This window comes from Zootoca vivipara, chromosome 7 (genome assembly GCF_963506605.1).
Source record: "Zootoca vivipara chromosome 7, rZooViv1.1, whole genome shotgun sequence".
NCBI classification, from domain to species: Eukaryota; Metazoa; Chordata; class Lepidosauria; order Squamata; family Lacertidae; genus Zootoca; species Zootoca vivipara.
In genome coordinates, this window is record NC_083282.1 from 29,765,464 (window position 1) to 29,776,664 (window position 11,201).

Sequence of the window (11,201 nt, forward strand, 5' to 3'; positions counted from 1 at the left end):
AAATTACAGCTCCCACATCTGTCATTTATCACGGCAGCAAATCTTCTGAGAATTCTGAAGGCCATCTGGAACCACGGTAACCATAGTCTCTGGAGACAAGTGTCCTATTAGAGCTGATGATAAAGCTAACTAAAAGGGAGGCTTTGCATCAGAACCTCTGTAAATGAAGGATTTTATTTCAAGTAACATATTTTTTCCTTTACAGAGTTTCTGCTTTTAAAATCACTAAAATATTATAAGCATAATGATTGAATCACAGAATCATTGGGTGGGATAGGATCTTTCATATACCTTCTGGCTTCAGTGGACCACGACGCTAAGCCAGCAAAAAGGAAATATTGATGTAGCAATACCTTTGCACTGACAGGAGACTACCACTGGCATGGCTGAGGAAAAGTAGATGCTCTACAGAAAGTTTATTCAGAAGTCAACCCCACCCCTAATAGCAGCATAATGGTAAACAGGTGGGTGTATGCAGTGGCATAGCATGGGTTGCCAGCATCCGGGGCAGCACTGAGGGAAGGAAACAGATGGAATATGCATGCACATTCAACTGCCCAGGGCATTACAGCTGCAGAGGTAAGAAACGAAAATTCATTCCCTTGTCTGGAGCGGTCACTTCCTAGTTCACGTGGAGAAGCTCTTTTCAACGGAGCCAGGTGACTGAAGTGTGCAGCTGTATTGAGGCAACACCAGGTGTTGAAATTTTGTGCTCCTAACAAATTTTGCGGCTCGGGCAACATTCCCGTTGCCACGCCATGCCACGCCACACCACACCACACACCACACACCACACACCACACCACACCACTGGGTGTATGTTAAAATATTTCCAAATAAACCAATGGAGACCCCCCCCCGGTTGAACCTCCCCCAAATTTTCTTTCTCTGCCACACAGGCACAACAGAGGATAAGATTGTGATTTGCTGTGCACTCAATCGTGGCACTCCAGTAAGGGTACATAAGAACCATCCAAGAGATACAGCCACACAGTAGTAGCTGGTGGGGGAGAGTGGGGTGGGACAGTGCTGCTTACCTGGCTTCCCAACATGGAGGTCACTTCTAGTAACCAAGAGGGTAGGAACAAGGAGGCAGGGGAGTTGGTGTGGTGTCATCACAGTGGTAGGAGCATTGGGTGGCTTCTGCTACTGCAGCTATACCATACCAACCTCCCCAGTGTCTTGCCTTGCTCCCCGTCATCTATTGGCCATGACCTCTGCATTGGGAAGCCAAGTGAACAAGCCCACTCCACCCCATTCTGCCACACTGATCACTACTGCAATCACTACAACCGGCATATGGATGACGCAATCCTACATCACGCAGGGTCCAAGTCTAGACTAGGAGTGCATAAATCAGCACAGGGATGATAGGTGACTGAGTACTTTGCTAGAAGGGAATGCTTTCCACAAGTGTCAAAACACCAAAAAGTGACAAAGACAAAAGAAAATGAAAGGTAGATGAATAATGATTGAGTTTTCAGAACCTTATTATGAAATCAAGTGAATTCTGATTCATTTTGACAAGGGTAGCCTGCATCAGTTGAATGAGGTTTCATTCCAGTAATAAATGGCGGAGGAGAGGCAGCTCTGCCATTACCTCAAGGCAGATCTCGTCTCAAGCAATAACCCCTGGCAGGTCTATTGTTCTCCACAACTTGCTCCCTAATGTCCTGTGCTCCTCTGGAAAAATCACCTTCTAAATTGAGAAATCATGCCTTAAGGCTCCTTCCTGCCTAGAAATTCCCCAGGAGTGTTGCTTCAGCTGAATGTTAATTTTTACCCTCTGTTGCTATCTCAGGAATAGGTAGGATTACTGGACATTTCAGGTAACTTACTCTCATTTATCAGGATCCTGATGGCTAGGAAGATAAGGTTTTCACTTTGTCTTTAAATTTTAAACCCAGTTTGAGCATAAAAGAGGTGATTGTCACATTACCAACTAGGATCCCAAAGAGACACCATTTCACTCCAGAGGAACTTTCTGGTGGTCTTCCTCCTCCTCCATCACTTTCTGTTGGCTAAAGAGGTCCCACACCAATGGAAATGGCAAGTACAAAACAGGTTTAAAAACTCTCTCAAGGCAAATCTTTAAAAAATGTAGTATGAACACTGACAACAGGGAAAAACTGCCCCGCAAGCACTCCAATTGGAGAACAGCCTTTACCAAAAGTGTCATGGACTTTGCAGACACTCGAACTCAGGAGGAAAGGGAGAAATGTGCTAAGAGGAAGGCACGCTTGGCAAATCCACACCGTGATCAACTACCGCTCAGGAGTCCACACTGTGGAAGGATGTGTGGATCCAGAATTGGCCTCCACAGTCACTTACGGACTCACTGTTAAAACCATATTTATGGAAGACAATCTTACTCAGCCTCAAGTGATCGCCCAAGAAGAAGAAAGAAGAAAGTATAGGAACATGACTGTTTATGTTGGATTAGCCTGGTGTAGCAATAACCCAGCATACGGACACAATGGGATCCTCCTCTCTGAGTGCACCACTGGAGCAATCAAAGAAAACTGGATGTAGGTCTTTATCCACAGTAGTTGAAAGGACACTGCCTGTCTATTGTTTTGGGAAAGGCAGGGCCGTTGTGCTTCAAAGATCAATTCTCACAGCAGACGAGTGCTGGATGCCTCTGTTTAGTTATTAGCGTCTAGATGTTTTGGCTTGGCACTAGCAAAATCTATTCTTGTAAGAAAGATATGTCTCTATTACATATTTGTTTAAATGAGTTCAGAAGTTCTTTGCTTCCTGATGTTCCCCCCCCCCCTCTTTTGTCTCATGTCAATCGGTGGCAATTTTCTAGCATCAGCCTCACTATCTTATCGTCAGATTTATACTGCCTGGTTCCCCAGTGCCTTTATCATCAGATCACAGTCAACTAAAACATGAAATGGAAGTGGTGGATGTTGGGTCATATAAGATACAATGGAGGGTTAGACAGGAACAATTTGAGAGCAGGCAGGCAGTCCATAGCTCTATCAGGTAGTTACATAATAAAACAAAGAGAAGCAAACCTATTATCTGGGCTACCTAACTATTCTTCTTTGACTCTAGTTCAGCATGCTTGCCATATATACTTGGATCCGGGGCTTTTTTTCCCAGCCAGAACTCATCAGAACACCGTTCTGGCACCTCTCAGGTAGGCGCCATTGCCATTCTAAAGGAACGAGGGAGGTGTTCTTGGTGAGTTCCGGCACCTGTTTTTTTCTAGAAAAAGAGCATTGCTTGGATCCATCCCAAATGGGTGGAGGTGCCACTCCTGAACCTGATTTATGTTAAGATGAACCCCACTATTCTAACATTAGCTCTGGTTTTGTAAGCACCCTAGTTAGAGAAATTTGGGAGCTCCTGTTATAGCTTGTGCAGGACGTGTGGATGAACAGATCACTTCTGGTCTATGCCACTTTCATATGTGTCCATTCATTAGCCGGTTTCATCTTTCAAAGGTTTTTGAAAAACACAGCCTTTAAAAAAATGCATTTTTATATGCATATTAACCTGCATTTCTTGGTAGTTGCACTACTCAAAGTGATATACAACTGGCTGTACAGTGAGCAGACTGCTGCACTGGAGGAAGACAGCCTAGTCAAAAGTTTGAATCCAGGTAACTGGATTATTTTTTGAGTAAGCATGAATAGAATAGGAAATGGAATGGCTGGCCCATCCCCTTTGCAGATACGTTGGTTTTGTTTTGTTTATTGCTTTAGGATTTTGTTCCAATCTGTGCCGGGACTTACTTTAAATGAAAAGCAGAATACACATTTTAAAATAAATAAATTGCAATGCAATTAACTATCAAGGCAAATCTGCAAGTCAAATTAACAAGGTATTCTTGTTGTTGCCAACAAGAATATAATAGAATGGCCTTCCAATCTGAAGACAATTTTTCTAATAATAAAATTGCTGCATTTGTGTTATTGAATCCGGTTTTCAGCTTCTGCCAACCACTGTCAACAAACTCCTTGATCCCCTTGGCAAAACAAATTATTGCAGCAATGCTGCAACAGCTTTTCACGGAGTTTTAAAGAAGAAGAGAAATGTATTCTGTTTCAAAGTTTCATCTGGACTTCAGAAAAGGGGAGAAATATCCTATACTCAATCATAGATCTCATTGAATTCAAAGGCACTTACTTCCAGGTAAGTGTGTTTAGGATTCAGGACTCAGTTCCTGCTTCAAGAAGAATAGTGTGGTGGGGGGTAGTTGTTTGGGGGGAACAGCCAAAGCAATGCAGTACTTGAGGAACTGCTCATGATGTGAAGCCACAAGATGCAGATCAGTAACAAAGAGGCATAAAGAAGTCTAATAAGAAGCACAAAACTAACTTGGTTACTACTTCATTTTCATCTATTAGCAACCAATGGATACCTGCAACTGTCTGGGCTGGCGCCTTCATGAGTTGGAATGAGTCAAACCATCTCAACCATCTCTCACTGCAATGAACAACAGCTTGCCACACACTTACCAGAATGCCCATTTATACCATGCCACCTGCAACTGTTGTGGCTCTGGCATGGCCATGGTGGGGGCTGGACTTTGGCATGGTGGGAAAAGGCACTTCCACCTCCTCTTGCTGTGCCATGCGATGTGGCAGGGCTTGGGAGCAGACCTCAGGGGGACCCTTTTATCTCTGCTCTGCTCCCTGGCCATATAAAGATGGCCATGCCAGTAATCCGTCTATACTAGATTCTCCACCCTCAATTTCAGGATTATGGACCACCTGATACTTAGGAGGCGACTTTGCTATGGATTACATTCAGGCCCAGGGAGGAATTTTCCTGTCTGCGAGTTTTGCTTGCCCCTTAGCAACCGTCACATCTTTTTTGTCAGAAAAGGCATTGAGGTGGGCCCTTGGGCCACACAGGCAGAGTGTGTGGCCACCCTGCTCTGCTGTCATGGAGTATCCCAATGAGGAAGCCTGGATGGATGCTTCATGGCCAAATATCCAGCTGAGGGGTGCATGGGCCTTAGAAAATGCCCCTTCAGGGATCTTGGTGAGTCAGCCGGATGTGATGCATAGCTGACCCTTAACCTTGGTCAAGCCTGTTTAACACTCAACCAGGGATGGCTGATATTGTGATATACGCCCAATGCCTGTGTCAAACCACCTGACATCTATAATCAACAAAGTTGTGGCCATATAGCCAGCCAACTGACCCATCTGCCAGCCACTTATCTGCCGCTTGTCTGCAACTCACCTGTTCCCTCCCTCCCTCCTACCCACCCACTGCTGCTACTCTTCCCTTCTTGCCTACCCACCCATACACCCTCTCTACTGCAGTCCAGACATTCCTAGCATTGCTGAGAAAGCCATTGTGAGGTTGCCCAGTCAGTATCTGCAGCGCTGCATCTGTAAACCACAACTTTATAGCACAATCTCCTTAAAAACTTTGAAATTGCAAGGAATGTTCAAAGTGTTTTTTAAAGCTGTAGTTTAAGGTGGAACAAAGTGCTGGAGCAGGGCACCAGTGCTCTCAGGGTGACCTCACCCATAATGGCTTGCTCTGAGCAAAGACCCTTTTTTCTGAACAATGTGCAAAGTGCAGAGGTGGCAGTAGCAGGGGTGAGAGAGATTGAGTAAATGGGAGGTGGGGAGTTAAGGAGGAAGGAGACAGTGGACGAGGTGGTAGTTGGTAGGAAGAGGGTCGGAAGGAGGATTGGTAGCTGCTTGGTCTGTCTAAGTAACCTAATGTCTTGCACTGACTCTGACTTAAGCAATTAACAATCACAGGCCTGCAAATAAGGATTGTCCGGGGATTAAATCTACAACATCTGACCAAGAATCAACCAGAATATTTAAGAAGAGGAAGGATATCACTTTTCATTGAAGAACTCCCTCTGGTTTCTCATCAGAGAAGTGAATTCATGGAGAGGGGGAGACCAGAGGGAGATTTGGGGTCACATGACTGGTATTTTTATTTCCCTTCAAAAGAGGCTTGTCAGCTACGCAGATGTTTGTATAGCTCAGTCTATTTTCATCTCTCTACTTTTCTGTAAAACTTTCCTGCCTCGGGCAGTTAGCAAAGCAGATTCTCCTCTCCCCTTCATAAAGTATCAAGAAAATCAGCTACAGATGTAATCCTTAGAAGGCCTGCTTCACTCACATAGTCCTTCATGTGGCAATCTTTTCATGAAAAGAATGGATCTTTTCGTCTGATTAGTTTAAGTGAGTTTGTGCTGGGAAGAATTTGTTGCCTTGCCTCGGTGGCAGGAGTTATCTCATGAGATTCAGGGATTTGCACATATAATTTGCATTAACACTAATAGGCCATGGAGTATGTGTATAATTCCTTCCTCCCCTTGTTTGAGGAGGAGAGATTCTCTTGCCCTGGGGATGTTAATAAATATACTGTTTTATTTCTGGTTCCATGCAGATTTTCTTTTAAATCACATTCACCCAGACATAACAAAGGACTCTTTGCAGAAAGCACACATTTACTCTCACCTCAACACATCCCTATGACACACCTTCTCTCTCCTCTCCCCATCTCTGTTGCATTTCTTTTCTTTCAAATAGGAAGGCCAGCTCAAGATAGTTACTGAAAAATCTTTAAAATACCTATAGTGAAGGAGCCTTTGTTTGCAAGTACACCTTTCCCCCATCTTTACAGCCTTGTGACATTTGAGATGTCATGCCATATCATTTTACTGCCATCTGCTGGATAATCCTTGTGAAACAACCTAAATAGCAGAAATGGCTGTAGGTGGAGAGTTCTAAACCAAACATGGACCAAATATTGTCCCCCAGTTTTCAGGGAGGTGGTCTTGCCTTTAAATACGAGAAGACCAATGGTCTTTTTTAGTTGCTTTCATAACACAATAACAAAAATTTGAAATGACCCAGAGAAGACAACTTGTTTTCCCCCCCATAATCTACAGAATGGGATTTTGTCTAATATACAGTATATGCTATTCTAAGCAATTTCCCACTAGCAAAGAGAGCAATTTTTTAAAACATTCTTTTCACTAATATATGTGCCTTTATGCCCACTTTATTTTAATATATGCATTTTTGTACACAACTCTTGGCATTGCAAAATTCAGAAAAGTGTAAGTTTTGAAGGATGGCTGCATTTCAAAGAATCATTGAATCATAGAGTTGGAAGAGACCGCAAGGGCCATCCAGTCCAACCCCCTTCCAAGCAGGAAACAAGCATTCCTGACATATGGCTATCAAGCCTCCGCTTAAAGACCTCCAAAGAAGGAGACTCCACCACACTCCTTGGCAGCAAATTCCACTGCCGACCAGCTCTTACTGTCAGGAAGTTCTTCCTAATGTTTAGGTGGCATCTTCTTTCTTGTAGTTTGAATCCATTGCTCCATGTCCGCTTCTCTGGAGCAGCAGAAAACAACCTTTCACCCTCCTCTATATGACATCCTTTTATATATTTGAACATGGCTATCATATCACCCCTTAATCTTCTCTTCTCCAGGCTAAACATACCCAGCTCCTTAAGCCGTTCCCCATAAGGCATCGTTTCCAGGCCTTTGACCATTTTGGTTGCCCTCCTCCGGACACGTTCAGTTCATGTACTGTTTTAGGAAGCATGAATTCTGTATGTTTGTCTCTAAATGCAATTTGATATGAATTTCTCCTTTGTTTCTATTCTTATCCCACCCAGCACCCAACAATTCTGCACTGTACATGCTTCCTCAATGCCACTTTTCCTCACTGCTGTATTTCTTGCAGGCCCAGCTGGAGTGAGGGCAGCAAAAAATATTGGAAAAGAATCTGTGAATATAAGAGGGGCAAGTGCCCCTTGCCGACTTTCTCCAGAAAAGGTAATCCATAGGTACACAGGATGAAGCCACAGGATCAGGCCAATGGCCCATCTAGTCCAGCATCCAATTGTCGCAATGTTCTACAAGGTGCCTTTGAGAAGCCTGCATGTTGGACATGGGTTCAAAAGCACTCTGCCCACCTGTGATTCCCAGAAACTGGTATTCAGAGACATAACGCATCTGACAGTGGAGGCAGAACACAGCCATCATGACTAGTACCCATTGATAGCCTCACCCCCCCCCCGCCCGCCAATGAATGTGTCAGATAAATAAATAATTGTCTGTTAGAGCTATCCAAACTGATGGCCTTCATTGCCTCCTGCAGGAGCAAGCTCCACAATGGATGTACTGAGTGAAGAAATATACACCCAAATTAGAATTATGAGGCAAACACGAGGCAGAGAATCCAGTATGTGCTTCAGAGTGTGTTAGGAACTAACTTGTACCTATGTACTTGGAAGTAAGCCCTGTTGAACTCAATGGGGCCTACTTCTGAGCAGTCATGTATAAGACAATGCTATTCATGTGTTTGGGGAGTGTGGTGCTTTGTCATAAACACTTACATACCAGCCTTAGGAGCCATTGAGCTGACACGGCTTTAAAGGAAAAGATGGCCCAGAAAGGAAATGCGGCTGTTTCAGTAGAAAATAAACACTCTTGAGTTCTAGAAAAGACTCTCATATAAAGCGTCCCCTGAGGTCAATAAAAGAAGAAGCTTAGAATCTGAGCTAAGCACCTTCAATCAAATCATATCTCAACAAAAGCATTATTTTAAGTGGTGCCTCTTGGGGGAAAGAAGGCCCGGAATCTATCAGTGTGGAGAAATAAAAAGCCAGCTTTCAGTAAATTCAGACACAATATTTCTGATCTTTGAAACCACAGCATGGAGGGTCAGGAATGGACTTGTATTTTTCCAGCTTCCAACCATGGCTTTCCACCCTGCGTGGAGTGCATGTTCAGACCACAGTTTGCTGGTTCAGTTGTAATATAAAGGTATATCCCTATACAGGCATTGGTTAAGTATATCTGTGGAGGGGCTGCCTCTCCACCTTTGACTTTTTTTGTATTGCTTGAGAAGATCTGAAGGGCAGCTGTACATTCAGTCGAACATTTCTGCAGTCTTTCCATGATAGAGAACCCCACACAATTGTAGGAATGTCCGAGGTGGAGGGGTTGGGTTCTGTGCCATAGCCCCTTCGTTGATACAATTAACAATGGCTGATCTGGATTTGCCTGAATTCAGAGAATACAAGCGTGGGAAGGGGAGGACACATGGGCACAAATTTTCTTTTTGGTATTCATTTAAAATGCTGGTAACATAATGTGTGAGAGAATGACAAAGAGAATTCAGTGTTTATTATGGTAACACACATACACACAAAGAGCTTTGTCATGGAAAAAGGAAACACTAAGTTCAAAGCTTAGGGAAGAATAGTTCACTGTTTTCTGGGCTTTGTTGGATTCCCAAACAACCCCCCCCCCCGGGTAATCCCATTCTGGGGCACGGAGGCAGATTCTGGTGGTGGGAAAGATTCTGAGCCTTAGGCTGTGGAATGCTCTCCCCAAAGAATTTGGTGTGACTACTTCATTGCTGATTTCCGTACATGTGGCTTTTTATGAAAAGATTTAGGACTGGTTTGGTCAGCCCAATGAGTTAATATTTGGCTGCTCTTGGACTGCTCTTTAGTCCTTTTCTTTGAAAATTGTGTTTTTTAATGGTTATATGGTTTTATGTTATATGGTTGTTGTGAATTGTTCTGAGCACTTTATGGAAAGGTGGGATATAAATATTGCCATAACAAAAGGAATAAAGGGGAGTTCCAGGGAATTACAATGACACTTCAAGGGAATTTAGATGACATTTTAAGGCACAGCCATAAATGCCATGTGCTGCATATGCAAACAGAATTCTGTCCACCTGCTCTAAAATGCAAGGAAAGTACTTCTTTCAGCAAAATGACACCTGTACTGGAGAAACCAGGAATTATGTCTGCGAATGAAGTCAGTGATTGCTTTAGCTATGTACCTGTAAATGCTGTTGGGTCACCCTGAATTCCTTTAAAATAAAATAAAATGGTATGTTGGCAAACTCTGCTTTTAAGCAAACTTTCATCAGACCACTTTGACCTGTTCTCTGTCTCCCTGTCAGAATTATTTGTTCTTTCATGGTGCCCAGAACAATTGCAGGGTAAAGGTTTGTTTACTCTTTTGCATCCTATTCAAATCATTTACTTTTATTGCCGTGCAAAGCTGTTCAAGGGGAATATGAGGTGAAGATATAACTACAGACCAGAAATAAAAAGCTGCACATTTAAAATAACCAGAAACCGAATTTTAACCATTTTGGTGGCAATGAGATTGGGGGGGGGGAAGTGTCATAATATCTACCATACTTGCATTTTGGTCACAAAATTAGTTCCATTTAGTAACAGAATGGTTGCCGGCAGGGATAGGATACTGCATTGTCCACTTAATTTTTAAATGCATTATTATAACAACAGAAGGTTTCTTATTCAGCTTATGTTTTGGATCTCATGTATACCAGCTATTAAGAACCTGTTGTATTGTATTTTCTAGTTATTGCTCCCCAAAATACAAGGTGGTTGTTGTTTAATCGTCTTAGTCGTGTTTGACTCTCTGAGACCCCATGAACCAGAGCATGCCTTGGAAACTCTCACTTTCTTCCCAAAGCTTCTCCTTTTTTATGTCCATTGAGTTTTCTTGGCAAAATACCAGAGTGGTTTGCCAGTGTGGATCACATTTAGTCTAAACTCTCGACTATGACCTGTCCGTCTCGGGTGGCCTTGCATGGCATAGCTCATAGCTTCTCTGAGTTATTCAAGCCCCTTTGCCACAACAAGGCAGTGATCCATGTAGGGGAAAATACAAGGTATGTGATGTCAAATGTTCATCCCAAATAGCCCATAGCCTGTGGAATGCCTGGTGTTGGTGTTCCAGCACTAAATCCACTTGAAGTAGGAACAGAGAAGGAGGAGAGTTTTGCCACATGATCTAAAACAGCTTGCTCAAAGTGCTTATAAAGGAGACCTGAGAAAGCACCATGTCCTTTTGCTGCAGTTCATCCCTCTCCCTTTCAAGACTCTTGCACTTTTGTGTCTTTTGAGAAACTACAGGCAAAAGAGGCCATCTCTTTTGCTGAGCTACTGTATATATCAGCTCTGACAGGCTACTTAGATGTTCCAGTGGAAGCTTTCCCAAATAGGGGAGAAGAAGGCAGTTTCTCTTATTTCCCCCATTTCCTATGCAGCCCCTTGCACTCCCCCACCAAAAAAAAACACCATTGCTCCAGAGGGATGGAGGATCCCTTGGAACAGTTTGGGAGGTGAAGAGAGATAGGGAAATTTGCACAAACCTCTCTTTCTTCCCCCTGATTACAGAAGCCTCCTCTAGA